We start from the raw sequence: 17,557 nt of genomic DNA, 5'->3' as shown, positions 1-17,557 counted from the left end.
ATAATTATTACTTTAAAGAATCTTACATTTTTGAAGATATTTACCATTTTCCATGATCTTCATATCTTCCTTATGGATTTGGGTTATTTTCCGATGTCATTTCCTTTCAGCCTGTAGGACATCCTTTAGTATTTTCTATACACTAGGTCTTTTGAAACAAATTTTCTGTTTTGGTTTATCTAGGAATGTCTTTCTTTCGCCTCCTTTTTCAAGGATAGTTTTGCTTGGTGGATGGTTTCTCCCCGACTCCCCAGCACTTTAACTCTGTCATCCCATTGCCCTCAGGCCTCTGGTGAGAGTCAGCTGTTAATCCTGTTGTTCCCTGTATGTGATGAGTTGTTTTTCTCTTGCTGCTTTACGATTTTTTGTTTACCTTTGGCTTTGAGCAGTTTGAGCAGTTGGACGCTGGTGTGTGTAGGGTGGATCTTTTTGTTTTTATCACACTTGGAGTCGATTGAGGTTTTTGGATCTGTAGATTGATGTTTTTCATCAAAGTTGGGGAGTTTTTGAGCATAATTTCTTCGAATATTTGTTCTTCCACTTCTCATCCTGCGACTTCCACTGCGGGTGTGTTTCGACAACTGATGTTCTTCCTCAGGTTCGGATTCTGTTTGTTTTTAAGCTGAATCTCAACAGAATCTAAAGTTCTATTCTTTTTTCTTCAATCTTTTTTCTCTCTGTTCTTTAGATCGGATAATTTCTCTTGATCTCTCTTTCAGTTCACTCAGTCTTTGTTCTGCCATATCAAATCAGCTGTTGAGCCCATTTAGTGAATTTTTTATTTCAGTTATTGCACTTTTCAGCTCTAGAATTTTCATGTATGATTTGTTTCTTTATTGAGGTTCCTTACTTGTCATCATATTTCCTTTAATTCTTTGAATACATTTGTAATTGCTGCTTCGAAATCATCTGCTAGATCCAACATCCAGGCCCACTAAGATCTGTTTATAGTTACTGCTTGTTTTCTTGAGTATGAGGCAAACTTTCCTGTTTCTTGGCGTGTCTTGTAATTTTTTAATAAATTAGACATTTTAGTAATATATTTTAGCAACTCTGAAGTGTTATTTGTTTTTTTTGAGAGATGCAGGTGTCTATATTTTTTTAAGTAATTTGCCTGGACTTAAACTGTGGAATGTGACTCTTGCATGGTGTGCAACCACTGATGTTTCTGCTTAGTGTTTTTCACTCTCAGTTTTACTTTTTAGCCTGGCCAGGAGTCAGCCCTTTAAAGTCTCCATAGCTTAGTGGTCAGCCAATGTTTTGGGCAGAGGTTGTGCTTTTAAGCACTTCGAGCTTATAAAGCTTCTACTCTCTGTCAATCTGTTTGTGGGTTGGGAAATACATTCAGAGTTCAGCCAGTTGTCAAGTCTGCCTTGACTTTTTCTTTGTCTTGGGCCCTCTCATGTCTCCTCTCCTCGTGTGCAGTTTCACAGTCAGCCAGGGATGTGAGGAGAGCATATCTAACTCTTCTATGATTCTCTCATTTCCAGGATCTTCTCTTCAGATTTCTGGCTGGCCTTCCACTCCCTCCAGTCAGACCCAGCCTCAAGCTAGAACTTTGTTTCCCCCGTTAGGGTCTTACCCAGTTGCCACTTTTAGCTGACAAAGCTCTGGGTTTTCTGCTGCCTCCACCGCCCACTGCCCCACGTTGAGTCTGCCTCCTGGCTGCAAAGCTGCTGGTTTTCGTGGCCCCAGCCCTGTCCTGATCAAACTGAGTCCCCCAGCAGAGCTGAGAGACAAGAGGAGGGTGGGATTAGCAGGTTGGAGTATCCCCAGGCAGTAAATTTGTAGACTCCTTACCCTAAAGCTCTAGCAATTTTTCAAGAAATTTCTCTATTGTCTGCCTTTGATTGATTTCCAAAACCCTGAAATGCCTGTTTGACGATTTCGTCCAGTTTTTTTAATGTCATGTTTTGAGGAGAGGATTCGCTGACCTGTTCACGCCATCATAGCCAGAAGTCCTTTCCCTGAATCATTTCATGGTAGTTTGCAATTACTCACTGAACTTCTCACCGCTGCTTACTTCTCTTTCTCTTTTTTTGCTTATTGCCCCTGTTTCCCATTGTTTCAGACTCGCAGATTGTGTTTCTAATGACAGTGGTAAGGGTGAGCCCTGCTTTGTAATATAAATATATATAGTTAAGACTTCTGTTCTTCATGCGTCTTAGAAACCGTTCACTAGATAATTTTGCATTATGTTGACCAATTTGAGTTCCTAAAGAAATACTGAAATAAGATTAGGAATCCATGTGTATAGATTGTGAATTTATTGATGCTGAAGAGAAAATGGAAAATTCTTTGAGTTGTGCCTACAAACAGAGATAGCACAGGTTCTCTAATTTTAGGAAGTTTCTGACAATAAAATGGGAAATTATTAGGAAGCTCTGGTTGAAGTTACTTCTTATATTCTTAAGTGTGAATTTTGAATGTGAATTCACTGCTCTTGGGCCATTTACCTTTGGAAGTTCTGTACGTCTGTGTGTTTCTCGGGTGGGGTGTATAGAGAGAGAGATTGAGCAGGACAGCAGGATATCATAAAGCCTACATTTGATAGCATTTTAGATGATTCTGTCAAACTTTTACTGTCTGTGTATATGTTTCTTAAAATGAGTCTGGTAATTCCTGTTGCCAATTAAATTCAAAAGGTAGATAGGAAGCGTTGTTATGTATAAATAAATTATATCTTTATTTGTATAGCACTTTTCAGTTTAAAAATCGCTTCCACAAACAGTATTTGATTGTGATTCCTGAAATGGCCCTTCATGGCACATTAGGGTTTGTACACTTGGGCAATTCAAAGGCCGTCCTCTCCAGTCTCCCACTCTGACTCTTCATCTCCAGCTCCACGGAAGGAGATAGCGGCTATGCGCATTAATCCTCTTAGCAGGCACCTGTGCATCTTTTCCCACTCAGTCAAAGTGTCAGCTCCGCTGGGAAGCTTTGCTTGACTTTCCTAGACAAAGCTAAATCTCTGTATCCTTCATTTAGGCTCAAGGAGACTCCTGAGCTGACCACTTTTTGTGGACCTTATGAGGCGTGAGTTTTTGGTTCACTTTTGCCTCCCTCACTAAACTGTAAGCTTTTAAAGAAAATGTTCTTTTTGTTCATCTCTGCATTCCCTGACTTTTTATAGTGGTTGACACTTAATAGTTACTCAGTAACTATTTCTTGGGGAAAAAATTAAAGAGGATAACAGGTGTGCCTTGGGAGGTCTGAGGAGAAAGAAGCTGAGGCTTCTTGGTGGAGATAGCGTTGGTCTGGGCCTTGTGTTGAGGGATTCGAATTCAAACATGTATAGAAGGTGGTGGGAAGAATTAGGAAAGTCATTTCTCAAAGCAAAATTGGAGAGATGGGAAAGATCAAAGTGTCTTTGAGTTAAAGTGTGGGGTTCCATTTGGCTGAAGCTTTGGGTGTTTCGTGGAGACCAGCAGGAAATAAGCTGGGAGAAAGGTCGCTTGAGTACAAATTGGGAAGAGTATTTGAATACCTGCCTGAGAAATGACTTTATTAAAGGTTTTTGAGCTAGGAGATGGCAGTGAGCAGACCTAAGCATCAGAAGATTAATCTGTTGCATATACAAAATAAGTAGAGGGGCCGGCCCGGTGGTGTAGTGTAGTGCTGTGGCAGCCCAGGGTTCACGGGTTCAGGTCCCGGGCGGGGACCTACACACCACTCATCAAGCCATGCTGTGGCGGCATCCCACATAGAAAATAGAGGAAGACTGGCACACGTGTTAGCTCAGCAACAATCTTCCTCACACACTCAAAATAAATAAGTAGAGAAGCAGGGAGCCTGGTTAGGAAAGAGTCTCGTGCTTAGAGTTGATGATGAGACTCTGGACTGGGAGTTGGAGTGGTTATATAGAAGAGGGAGGAAGTGAAGTTAGATTTTGAAGGTAAAATATTCAGGATTTGACAACTGATTGGATGAGTCAAATAAGGAGATCAGAGTCAAAGATTGTGTCATCCTTATTGCAATAACTATATTTTGAATGAATCATTTTACCTCCCAAGTGTCAGTTTCCTCATCTATCAGATGAAGCTAATAATGCCTACCTGACAGGACTGTACTGAGAATAAATTAGAAATGCTTTGTAAATTACTTGTTTAAATAGTTTTTTAAGATGATTGCTTTTAACCATCTTTTAAAATCAGTTGTCCTGATAAGTGTCGTTTATTTGTACTTTTATTATTGTGAACTACAGCTGTATTTTAATATAGATCATGTTTATGTTGGATGGATAGTCCCATCTTGTTGATGGAGAGAACAAAAAGAAAGGTCTTCTCATACGAAAATGAGAAATAAGCAATAACATCTGAAAGTTTTATTCCTAAAATGTATTTTAGAAATTGATTTTAACGTGGGGCCAGAAGTTTCTTGTGCTCTTAAGATGAGGCTTGTTTTGACAGTCAGTTGCTTCCATACTGTGCATCAGCAAAAGAGATAGCAGTTAGGGGTCTCCCACCTGGGTCTGCAGAGGCTTGATTATCACTGAGCGTGCCTGCGGAGAAGAAAGGACCTCAGTTTCTGAATGCTTAGATATTGTACCAAATGCCAGCAGGCATAAATAACCAGAGTATTTGAAGTAGACAAGCTTTGGTGAATAATCTTCAGTTATGAGGTTTATATTTGTATATATATTCTGACCGCCTATTGGATTGTACTTTCCTTGAGGACAGGAACTGTTACTTGCCCTCTTCTTATTACTCCCATTGGTATATAATGGATGTTTAGTAAGGTTTTTGAATGAAAAAAAGAAGCTTATAAAGGTGGAGTAAGATGTTAGGCATGTCATTTGAAGCATTTGAACAGAGTTGTTGGTGCATCTATAGCAGAGATTTGAGGGAATAGCTCAGTGGCCTGCCTTTCTGTATTAATCAGCTGTAGATTTTACAACTGTCCTCTTTGGTGGGCCTTCAGGTGTACCTCTAAATAAAGATAACTCAGACCCCATATTGTCCATAATCCTTAATTTCCTCTCTCTTTTGCACACCCTGTCTCTGGAGTTGAAGCCAGATTTTCTTGTGCTTCTCTACCATCAGAAGGTCAGTCTAACCATCCCCCCTTAGAATTACTCATTGACTCCCTTACTTGAAGGTGCCTTGTAGAGTGGTGACCCACTAAAACATAGCCAAGAAGTTATAGCCCTTAACAGTGGGTCCATTTGCCCATATGAGGACTTTTGGAACATCATGGTTAAGATGGAGCCCAAATCCTGCTGTCATGTTCTGTGTTATTGGGCCATATTACCTTCAGCCCAAAGCATACGTAATTATTATGATGTTCTATTTCCAGGCTAGAATTAGAGGCCTGGGACTACAGAGGAATTCATCCATCCAGCCAACCACTTTTCTAAGAGAGACCCTCATTTTCCCCCCAGAGTAAGAAAGGTAGAGGACCATGAGCCCATACAAGCTATCCACACTCATCAACTTATCCTGAAAAATAATTTCTTGTCTCCTTCAACTCCACAGTTTTGATGCCTGTGAGCTGCTTGTCAGTTTCAAAGCTGGATCCATAGGGAGACTATAGCCTACTTTGAAAATGCAGGTTGCTACAGAAAAGCCACACTCAGAGCCAGACATGGATATTTTTGAATAGAGAAAATTGCCCTTTGGTTCGTGTAAGACTCAAGATACCCTTTCAGCATGTCGTAAATATTGTTAACTTAATGATTATTGCTTTTTCTCCTTTACATGCCTTCATTTATTTATTTTCTTACCCTCACACCCCAAAAGAAACCAGGACAGAGTTACTAGGAACAGTAATCCTGCGCTCTGCTGCCCCTTACTGCTCTCCCGTGTCAGGGCCAGGATGAAGCAGCACTAATGGTTACTTGGGGGCATGGGTTGTCTTAACCTGTCTACAAGTTGTATATTTTCCATAAATATTTTGTACTATCTTTTGGAGTCGGTAAACTCTGATTAGAATCTCTGAATTTTAAAATTAAAATGAATTTTAGAAATCACGTTAGACCTTCCTTTCACAGCAGAGGCTGGCAGTTTCCAGTGACTTGAAAAAGGTTACACTCGCGGGTGACAGAGCTGGGCCTCAGGACGTCTGCTTTAAGTCAAGCGCTATTTCCCTGCTTCCCCGTGTAGATTATAAAAAATAGAAGGCACCCGTGGAGATGGTCTTACCTTCTTAGCTTCCACTTACTCTTCAACTTTAAGAACTCCCACTAGACATATTAACAGATTTCTTTCATTTTAAAATGTACATTAAAATATTAAAGAATCATTCAATTAAGTATAAAGTTTTTAAAAATTGAGACAGTCTTCTCTGTGTGTTTCACTGTTACATATAATTTTTACGTAATTCTTACTCCTGATCTAAAAAAATAAGTGACTTGGCTATGGTTTTTGTTTAACAGTGATACTGGTTTTTGTTTCACAGTATGATATTGATAATCAGTATATGATGATATTACATACAAATGATGCCTTTTGTAATTGCTTTTTATAGCACTTTGACCCACTGAGAAAATGGAACTAGATATCTTCTGAAGAAAATTGAATTACTAGTTTATTGAAAAAATGTTAGCTTACATTTAAATGCCCAAAAAGGACTAGATTCTCAGAATTTGATTTGTTGTAGCAATATTCAAATACACAGAAGAAATACTTAAGCATTTTTCTTTAAAATAACTAAATCTACAAGTAATTTTCCTCAAATAGGGAATTGCTCTATATAGATAGAAATTCAATTTTCTAAGCCTAAAAAATTGTGTTTGGTGGTGGCATTAGATAAAATAATTTAATATTCAATAAATCACAAGTTCTTAGTGTGTTATTTTAGCACTGTGAAATACCCTGATTTTCAGTAAATAAAACATCTGGGCCAAGATTTCACGTTTTAGAAAAATAGTCTATCATGTTGGACATTTTTACTCTTTCAGAAGGAATTCATACAATCTAATTCCACCAGGTGTTAACCCATCATGTACTCCATTATAAACATTTATAAAAATGCTGAATTGCTAACAAATCTAGTTGATGTATCAATATGGATTGTAGTTCCTAATTTGGGGGGGGGGCACTGTAAAATGATATAATAAAAAGTATTCCAACCAACTTTCTAAAATATTATCAGGTAAAACTGAATTTTTTTTAAAAAGCTGTTTTTAAAACCCTTTTTATTTTATAGTATTGTAGTTAGGGAGCTTGAGCCCTGGCTATCAGATTGAGTTAGGTTTAGCTCCCAGCTCCTTCCATTTGCTAAATATGTAACTAGGAGAGGATTTTAACTAAATCTCATCTTCCTCACCTATAAAGATGGTCATAGTAGTGCCTAACTAATAGGGTTGTTTTTAGGATTAAATGAGAAAATGAATAGCAAATGCTTAGTATAATGCCTGGCACATAGTAAATTTTCAATGAATATTAACTATGGTATTATTAATATATAGTTATTTCATTTCAAAGAAAGTGTCATAGGCAGCTCTTGACTTATAAAATGATACAAATTAACAAGCCATTCGATTGTATCTCTTTTTCTCTTGCCATTTTCTTCCCTCACACCCTTAGGAGGTGGTGCCCTAGGAGCCATTCTGATTAAAGCAGTGTTTTTCAAAGTGAATTTTATAGCCTGCTCTGCAAAAATGAAAAACTAGACTGACTGAATGATACATGTAATATATATTTTGGGAGAAAAGTGAGTTCTCCCTCTTCAGAATTCACAAGAAACCTGTTAACTTTGTTTAGTCCAGTACAAGCATGCCTCGTTTTATTATGCTTTACTTTATTGCATTTCACAGATACTGCATTTTTCTACAAATTGAAGGTTTGTGGCAACCCTGCATCAAGAAAGTCTGTCAACACCGTTTTTCCAACAGCATTTGCTCACTTCATGTCTCTGTGTCACATTTTGATAATTCTCACAATATTTCAAATTTTTTCATTAGTATTATATTTATTAGGATGATCTGTGGTTAATGATCTTTGACGTTACTATTGTAATTGTTTTGAGATGCCATGAACCACGCCCATCTAAGACAGTAAACTTAATCGAGAAAGGTATGTTCTGACTGCTCTGCCAACCAGCCATTGCCTCATCTCTCTCCCTCTCCTTGGGCCTACCTATTCCTAAGATACAACAGTATTGAAATTAGGCTAATTAATAACCCTACGATGACCTCATAAGCGGTCAAGCAAAAGGAAGAGTCACACATCTCACTTTAAGTTAAAAGCTGGAAGTAAGTAAGATTAGTGAGGGAGGCATGTCGAAAGCTGAGACGGGTGGAAAACTAGCCCTCTTGCACCAGTTAGCCAAGTTGTGAATGCAAAGGAGAAGTTCTTGAGGGAAATTAAAAATGCTACCCCAGTGAGCCCATGAATGATAAGAAAGCGAAACAGCTTTATTGCTGATACAGAGAAAGTTTCAGTGGTCTAGATAGAAGATCAAACCAGCCACAACATTCCCTTATGCCAAAGCCTAATCCAGAGCAAGGCCCTAACTCTCTTCAGTTCTGTGAAGGCTGAGAGAGGGGAGGAAGTGGCAGAAGAAAAATTTGCAGCTAGCAGAGGTTGGTTCATGAGGTTCAAGGAAAGAAGCCGTCTCCATGACATAGAAGTGTGAGGGGAAGCAGCCAGTGCTCATGTGGAAGCTGCAGAAGTTCTCCAGAAGACCTAGAGTTAATGGAGGTGGGTACACTAAACAACGGATTTTCAGTGTAGACAAAACTACCTTCTGTTGGAAGAAGCAGCCATCTAGGACTTTCATAACTAGAGAGGAGAAGTCAATGCCTGGCTTCCAAGGACAGGCTGACTCTCTTGTTAGGGGCTAATGCAGCTGGTGACTTTAAGTTGAAGCCAGTGCTCATTTACAATTCCAAAAAGCTTAGGGCCCTTAAGAATTATGCTGAATCTACTCTGCTGTGCTCTATAAATGAACAACAAAGCTTGGATAACAGCACATCTGTTTACAATATGGTTTACTGAATATTTTAAGCCCACTATTGAGACCTACTCAGGAATAAAGATTCCTTTCAAAATATTACTGCTCATTGATAATGCACCTAATCACCCAAGAGCTCTGATGGAGATGTACATTGAGATTAATGTTGTTTTCATGCCTGCTAACACAACGTCCATTCTGCAGTGCATGGATCAAGGTTTAATTGTGATGTTTAAGTCTTATTATTTAAGAAATACATTTCGTAGGGCCACAGCTGCCATAGATAGTGATTCTTCTGGTGGATCTGGGCAAAGTAAATTGAAAACCTTCTGGAAAGGATTCGCCATTAAGAACATTCTATTAAGAACATTCCTGATTCGTGGGAAGAGACAAAGTATCAACGTTAACAAGAGTTGAGAAGAAGTTGATTCCAGCCTTCATGGATGACTTTGAGGGATTCACGACTTGAGTGGAGGAAGTAACAGCAGATGTGGTGGAAACAGCAAGAGAAGTAGAATTAGAAGTGGAGCCTGAAGATGTGACTGAATTGCTACAATCTCATGATCAAACTTTAACAGATGAGGAGTTGCTGCTTAGGGATGAGCAAAGAAAGTGGTTTCTTTCTTTTTTTTTTTTAAAGATTGGGACCTGAGCTGACAACTGTTGTCAATCTTTTGTCTTCTTCTTCTTCTTCTCCTCCTCCCAAAAGTTTCCCAGTACGTAGTTGTATATTCTAGTTGTGAGTTCCTCTGGTTGTGGCATGTAGGACGCTGCCTCAGCATGGCCTGATGAGTGGTGCCATGTCCGCGCCCAGGATCCGAACCTGCAAAACCCTGGGCTGCCAGAGTGGAGTATGTGAACTTAACCACCCGGCCACAGGGCCAGCCCCAGAAAGTGGTTTCTTGAGTGGTTTCTTGGTGAAGATGCTGTGAAGATTCTTGAAGTGACAACAAAGGATTTAGAATGTTACGTAAACTTAGTTGATAAAGCAGCAGCAGGGTTTGAGAGGATTGGCTCCAACTTGGAAAGAAGTGCTACGCTGGGTAAAAATGCCGCCAAACAGTGTCGCATGCTACAGAGAAATCGTTCGTGAAATGGAGAGTTGATTGATGAGGCAAATTTCACTGTCTTGTTTTAAGAAATTGCCACAGCCGCTCCAGCTTTCAGCAGCCACTGGCCTGATCAGTCAGCAGCCATCAACATCAAGGAAAGACCCTCCACCAGCAAAAGCATTACAACTCACTGAAGGCTCAGGTGATAGCATTTTGTAGCAATAAAGTTTTTTTAGTTAAGGTATGTACATTGTTTTTTATATGTAATGCTATTGTACACTTAGACTGCAATATGGTGTAAACATAACTTTTATATGCCCTGGGAAACCAAAAAATTTGTGTGACTTGCTTTATTGCGATATTTGCATTATTGTAGTGGTCTGGAACTGAACCCACAGTATCTCCAAGATATGCCTGTATTTTGCAAATTTATTTGACTATGAAACCCGTTTTCTACAAAATACCGGTTAACCTTCTGCAGAACTGGCATTCCACCCTTTGGTATGCACTGCTCTATGATTTTTGAAGCATGTACACACACACGTCCTTTAGATGCATTTAAAGCTATTTTGGGCAATAATCTTTCCATTAGATTTTCTTGGGTATAAAATACATTGCAGTGTTATTTTATACGAATTTGAATGATTCATATTTGGAATAGTGTGATATAGAAAAATTAATGACATTTCACTTTCATGCAAATTTTAAACTGTTAAAGAGCAAAACTCAACTGAATAAATTACAAAGATCTTACTGGCTTTATTCAGTGATTCATGAATGGGGTACCATCCAGTCCAGCATATAGAAAGGAGCTCTGAAGAGCTGTACAGGCAAGAGATTTTATAGGTAGAAGGGAGTAGGAAGAAGGAAATTATACTGGGCATTTGCTGGTTGGGTCGAGCAGGGTTAGCTTCCTTATATGGAGCAGAGGGAAGTCTTGGAGTCGGGTCAGGTGCCTTGTGCTGAGCAGGCAGTGCTGATTGGATGACCTAGGCCTTTCTTTGGAAGAGCTGAGCATAGACAGTTAAGTTTCGGTTTGCTAACTTGGGGCTTAACATGAGCAACTCCATCTTGAGCCCAGTCTGGTTCCTTTAACAGAACCAATGTGAATCTTCCCAAATGAAAACTTTGTTCATAACTGCCTAATTTCAAATGTATATGAATTGTGTGGCAATTCATGTGGCAGCTCTACTTTTAGCTATTAATAGAAATATCTACTACCCTTTCGATAAGTTCAGTCTTGAATTTCGCAGTTTTCAGGACCATTTCCTTTGTGCTATATGTGACTGACTTTGTAACATTGTGAAAATGTCTAATTCATTCAATGATGAGGATTCCCTTAAACCTTGACTGAAGACCAGCCCCATCCAAAAAAAATTGAATCCAACTAGGAATCATTTATATTTTTGTTCTTAAAACGATGAGATCTTGAGGGAAAATGCTGTAGGAGATGAAGCTTCACTTGACTGAGCTTTTGTAAATAAAAGAAATTTACAAATTAAACTTTCTAATTTGGGAATAGATAATAGTAATATTAGATTAAATAGAGTTTGTTCCTTCACCATGCCAGTAATTTGAAAGGAATGGACTTTTGAGCCCATTTCTGACTTTTATAAGTGGTCCAACCCATATATTAAATACAGACATAAACAGTTATCTACAATTGTGCCTGTATATAGTCATTAAACCAACTAAACGTTCTTTGTGTTTTAATGTTCTATAGGGTTTAGAATCTTACATCCAAAAATACTTTTTCCTTTTTAAAAAATTTTTTATTTTGAAATAATTTCAGACTCAGAGTTGTGACAGTAGGACAGAAAGTTTCTGTATACCTTTCACTTAACTTCCCCTAATGTGAACATCTTACGTAGACATGGTACTAGGCAATAAGAAATGTTGGTATAATACTATTAGGTAAAATATAGACCTTATCCAAATTTTACCAGTTTTTCCACTAATGTCCGTTTTTCTTTTCTGAATCCAATTCAGGATCCCATGTTGCAGTTAGTTGTCATGCCTCCTTATCCCAAGATATTTTAATTATCCTCAGCTTATATCTGAAGTAGTTCCAGGCTCTAAAGAACAAAGAAAGGAAAAAACTTTGTATTTAACGACTTGCCGTTGACTGATAACTGTGTCTCATTTCCCAGGTCTCTGCTTGTTCTCCCACAGCCTTTCATGTTTGCATTGGAGAAGGCTGTAATGCTGGCTCTTCTCTTGAGATACGAAGGGTATTTTGAAAGCAGTATCTCCCGAAATATCATACGTGTCAGCTCAAAATAAACAAAGGTCATATTGCCCTATTTTTCTGCCTTCATTAAAATATGTGCATACAGCATTATAAGATTTTATTAAACACTTACTATTAGTTCCAGGTAACTTTTGAATACACCCATCTAATTTTGCCTCCTCCAAAAATCCAGTAAATGTTTCTTGTGTCTGTGCGTTTTTAGGAATACAAACCAAGAACAGGAGAATTAATAATTTTGGAAACTAGACGGTGGATGGCGAATTAGTAACTGACTTAGCCTACCCAAATAAGCTTACCCCTCAGCCAGTAGTGGGGGAAAGCTGAGAAATAATTCCATTTGTGCCACCAAAGTTTCAGAAAATGATGCCTCCAGTTAGGAGATTGGACAACTATTCTCTGGAGAACCTAACTCAAGAGGAAGGACTGAAAGATGCACAAGTGAGGGGAGTCCCCAACAGATTGCTTACCTCACTGAACCGAGAAGAGTCACAAAGTCATCAGGCCCCTCCACCCCACCCACTCAGAACTTCTGGTCAGTTTTCAGCTCCCCTCTCCTCTCAGTTCTTAATTATGAGCAGACAACCAAGGACTACTAGATACCTGAGGAAAACTTACAGCGTGAAAGGTAGGGAACAAAAACAAGAAAAGACATTGGGTAGAAAAAGAATCCTTTCCCCCAAAAAACTACCAAGGCAATAATTGTATCCTCAGAGAGATAAGAGAATATGTTACGTCCACTAAACAAGAATGAAATGCTAGATTAAAGGGGGTGGGGAGTGAGGGGTTCAGAGAAGAAGAAAAGCCCCTGAAATTAAACACCTCGCAACAAGATGGACAAACTTTATGGGAGGGCTGGAAGATGGGATTGAAGAAACAGAAGTCTGCAGTCTCTTGTCCACAATTCTAAAATCCAAAAAGTTCTGAAAACCAAATGATGTTTTCCAAGTTTACAGCAAAACTCACAACCTATATGTAGTCTTTATGCCATTTATGTGAATATGCACATACTTTGCTAAAGAAATATCACTGCCTCAAGTCTCACCGAAGGTGTTACTTTATGGGTTATGCACCATGCCTTTCTAAAATCGTAAAATTCTGAATTCTGATGTCCATTTGGCCCCAGAGTTTTCAGATAAGGGATTAAGAACCTATATCCCAGAAAATAGAGCCAAAGGGCAGAGAGACGGGAAATACAAGAAAGAGATAAGAAAATTAGAGGACAAATCCAAAGGATTTAATATCTAGTAATACAAGCTCTAGAAAGAGAGAAGGACAAAATATAGAGAGTAGGAATCATCAGCGAAATAATTCAGGAAGATGTCCCAGGACTGAAGGACATTAATTTCCAACTTAGGAGAGGCCGCACAAGTCCCAGCAAAATAAATCAAAATAAAATAAACCAATTAAGGCATATGACTATGAAATTTTACAGCACTAGATGTATTTGGATAGTCTACAAACCAGAGAGAATGGGGGAAAAGTCACATATAAGGAGACAGGAATCATAATGCCTTAGGGTTTCTCAGCAGCAACAGTGGAAGCTAGACCAGTTGAGAGTTGCCTTCAAAATTCTAAAGGAAGGTTTTTTCAACCTACATTTCTATACCCAAACTATCATTAAAATGGGTTGGTTTAGTAGATGTTTTCAGACATAAATCAGATTCTCAAGAAATTTACTGTGCTAAATTGAATTTCCTCTTCCTCTTTTTCCCCTTCAGCCTCACAGAGGTGAAAATAAGAAATGAAGACATCCCAGAAAACAAAAGGAGAAATAAATATTGAAGAAAATGGATAATCCATAAGTCAAAATATTATTTCTGAGTTAATCAAGAGATTCCTTAGTGTCTCAGGTTATATATTGTCTTAGGATAAAGACTTGGAAAGTAATACTTCATCTTGTACTACCCAGAATTCTCTTTCAGAACATAGTGGACCATTTGTTCACAATGTATAAATAGTTAAAATATTTCCGTTGTTTCGTAGGGGAGTCAGAAAAATTAACCCACTTCCCAGTTATAAGAATTTTAAAAGTTTGAGTTCATCAAAACATTTTTAGTCTTCATTTCTAGAATGAGGTTTTGAGACAAAAATCCATTTGCTCTTCAGTGTACAAGGCCCTGAGCCCTCTGCAGTGGTGACAGGGAAGCCGAGTTGTTTAAAGTGTGGATGTGCAGCTTCAGTCCACGGCTGCATCGAGCAGTGCTGCTGCCCGTCCGCGCTCTACTCTCTCAGGGCACAGTCTCCAGCCTCCTCCGTTTCATCCCCTGCCCAGTAAGTAAATTAGGTCGGAAAATGGCCACAGAAGGGAACAACAGAACCTGGGGAGGTTTTTTACACAGTGAATAAAGTTGCTCAGCAGCTTACAATAGAAAATAAAGCAAGCCAGTGCTATACTGACCGAGGTTTTTCTCAGAACAGTTTAACTGTCCACCTTTCACAAAGATGTAGCCTAAAAACTTTTATTTACTTTTCTCTCTGATTTGTCTGTTTCAACAATGAGCAGTCTGTATTGAGGTAAACTTAAAACTGCGACTGTCAAATGGGAAATGGGATCTCATTTAACTGCATCCCACGTGGGTTTCCCAGTTCCTGTGTGCACTACGTACAGAGATCCGCTCTCCAGCCCCTTGCAGTGCCAGCTTAGCGGTTCTCTGGCTTTTTGCCTTCGCAGATGTCAATGTGCTTTTGCTGATTTTCTTTCCTCTCCTTTTTCTCCCTTTGTGACCTGACCTGCCCCTCTTCCCTCAGGCTGTAGAATGCATGTCACCTCCTGTAGAACTGTCCCCGGCCTTGTCCCTTACCCCCATGCCTCCCTCCATTGCAGGAGAGTCTTGCTCCTTCAGGTGAGGGTCCTGAAAAAGTGAGAGACCGGGATCGATGCGTGTTCTCACTCCTGTTGAGAAGCAGAGAGGAGAGCGTGGGCTCGCTGCTGGAAAGGAGGCAGTTTAGCACATGTCATTGGGCTGCCTGGTTTTGAATTCCCACCCTGCCACTTACTATGTGACCTTGGGCAACTAACTTGACCTCTCTATGCCTTAGTTTCTGCCTCTGTCAATTGGGGATAATAGTAATACCAGCCTCAAGATTATTATGAGGATTAAAGAAAATAATCCATGTAAAGTACAATACAATATGGTGGTTAAGGACATTTACCCTGCAGCCAGACTGCCTGTGTTTGAATCCCCGTTCCATGGCTTAGGCAATCTTTCTATTCCTCAGACTCCTCATCTGAAAAGTGGGGTAAAAAGTAGTGCCTACTATGTTCTCAGTTTAAAAATAAATTGTACCTACTGTTAGCATTGTTGAAAGAATTACATTAATTAAAATATATAAAATACTTAGGCCGCTGTCTGGCAAATACAAAACACTGTTTAAATACTAAAGATTATTAAAAGGCTCAAATAGAGGTCTGTCATATAGTATGCAGTCAAGAAATAGTTGCTATTTTACAGAGAATTCCCATTTTTCAATAAAATTGTGTAAGTGGGAAGAAGAAAGGATCTTAGTCTTGAAGAGAGGACAGCCAATTAAAGCCACAATATGATGCCACTACCTCTAGTTAAAATGAAAAGGACAATATTAAGGCCTCTCATACACAGTCGGTGGCAGTAGAAGTTAGTGCAGCCACTTTGGAAAACGTACGTTATCGGTAAGGCTGAACTTACACACAGCCCTAACCCAGCAGATCCACTCCTAGATGTATGTACACCCAAAAGAAATGCCTGCTTGTGTGCACTAGAAGACACATAACAAGAATATTCATAGGAACGTTATTCTTAATAGCCAAAACCTGGAAGCGGCTCAAGTAAATTCTGTATGTTTATAAAATGGAAGAATGATGAGTTAGAACACAGTGTGTGTGTTACACAAACACAATGTGTAAAAGAAGCTAGACACAGAAGAATACATCTGTATGATTCCTTTTTTTTTTTTTTTTAAGTTCAAAAATGACAAAACTAATCTATGGCGTTAGGAGTCAGGGTGGCGACAGGTGACTGGAGTGGGCCTGAAGCTGCACCTGAAGTTCTGCTGCTTGATCTGATCTGATTACATGGATGTAATGGTTACATGGATGTATTTTCTTCGTGGAAATTCATTCAAACTGTATGCATATGATTAGTACATTTGTATGTTAAACTTCAATTGTAAAATTTACGTTAAATCAGAAGGCTTGAGAATTTTAGAAATGATAGTTCACTTTTTCCACTTGCCAAGTCTCCCTAGAATTAAAGATTTCATGCTTTTAAAAAATGTAGGTGTTCACTCCAAGGCTGGAAAATTAACCAATCTGGCTTCCAAACTTCTTCTTAACCTGTGTCTTCAGGGCTGTAAAAAACTCTCAAGAGCAACAAATGAGCACCTCAGGCAACATACTTTGAAGTAGTCATTAGTTTTCGTTTATCCTGCCACCTCACGTACGGTGTTACAGATTGCCTGGACTACATACGTAAGTTAAATATAAAACAGTGGTTTGGAGCTAGAATCAGTGTTTTTAACTTTCTTCAGAGTGATATACTATCACCCTGCAGCTCAGATCTAGTGGTTTGAAAGTTTGCTGGAAGAAGGAGTTTTGTGCGATCCAGCCGTGAGATGTGAGGGGCAAGTTTGAAGGTGCCTGAATGAGCATTAGCTGTAATTGATGCTCATGCGTATTGCTTTTTGCTTTGGTGTCCGTGATACTGTTTTAGTAACTTAGTGAGTTTCATCTTTGAGTGGAATTTGTTTTGTTTAGTCTGCATCGTGCCCAGATTGATGATTGAAAACCTGACACTTTCGCAGGACACTGCTTCATGGCTCTTCCTTTTTCTGCTATTTTTACATCATATGAATCATTGCGCATTTAAGCCATCTGCAAGGCCTGAATGGAATGAGATAAAAGCTGCCATCATTTACATTGACACTTGGAAAGCTGGTATTCATGCAGAGTTTATTCCTGATTATCCTTTATATTTTAACATCTCAAACTTCATTTCAAGACAGTTGCTAACATCGCTGAGCCAGAAGTATCTGTGATTAGGTTTCTTTTAGCTGAACATTGGGTCAAAGGGAAGGATCCATTCTGTGTGACCCAGAAGAATCTGTTAGGGACCCGGTTCTAACTCAGTTGAGATAATAGGAACAGCAAGTTCCACTCCTGTTTGAAGAGTATCTTGGTTTAATCAGCTCGGCGAGCCATCTGGTTTGGCGCACACTTCACAGGGGACACTACAACATAAGATTCTTAAATTGCCACGTCAATACTTCAAAATAAATGGTTTTGAATGCCTAGAATGTATCACACCCGTTAGATGTTTATCGAAAGTATTTCTCAACACAGCAACTTTTTTGAGGATTTATTGAAAAAAAAATGAGGCGAACG

General features: G+C 39.0%; 1 protein-coding gene across 50 annotated transcripts in view; it reads left to right on the top strand.

Annotated features, from left to right (window-relative positions):
• Nucleotides 1–17,557, top strand: part of RBFOX2 (RNA binding fox-1 homolog 2) — a 265,853-nt gene that overhangs the window by 207,200 nt on the left and 41,096 nt on the right. The window lies entirely within an intron of this gene.

This window comes from Equus przewalskii, chromosome 29, assembly GCF_037783145.1.
Source record: "Equus przewalskii isolate Varuska chromosome 29, EquPr2, whole genome shotgun sequence".
NCBI classification, from domain to species: Eukaryota; Metazoa; Chordata; class Mammalia; order Perissodactyla; family Equidae; genus Equus; species Equus przewalskii.
This window is presented reverse-complemented; position numbering and strand designations above follow the sequence as displayed.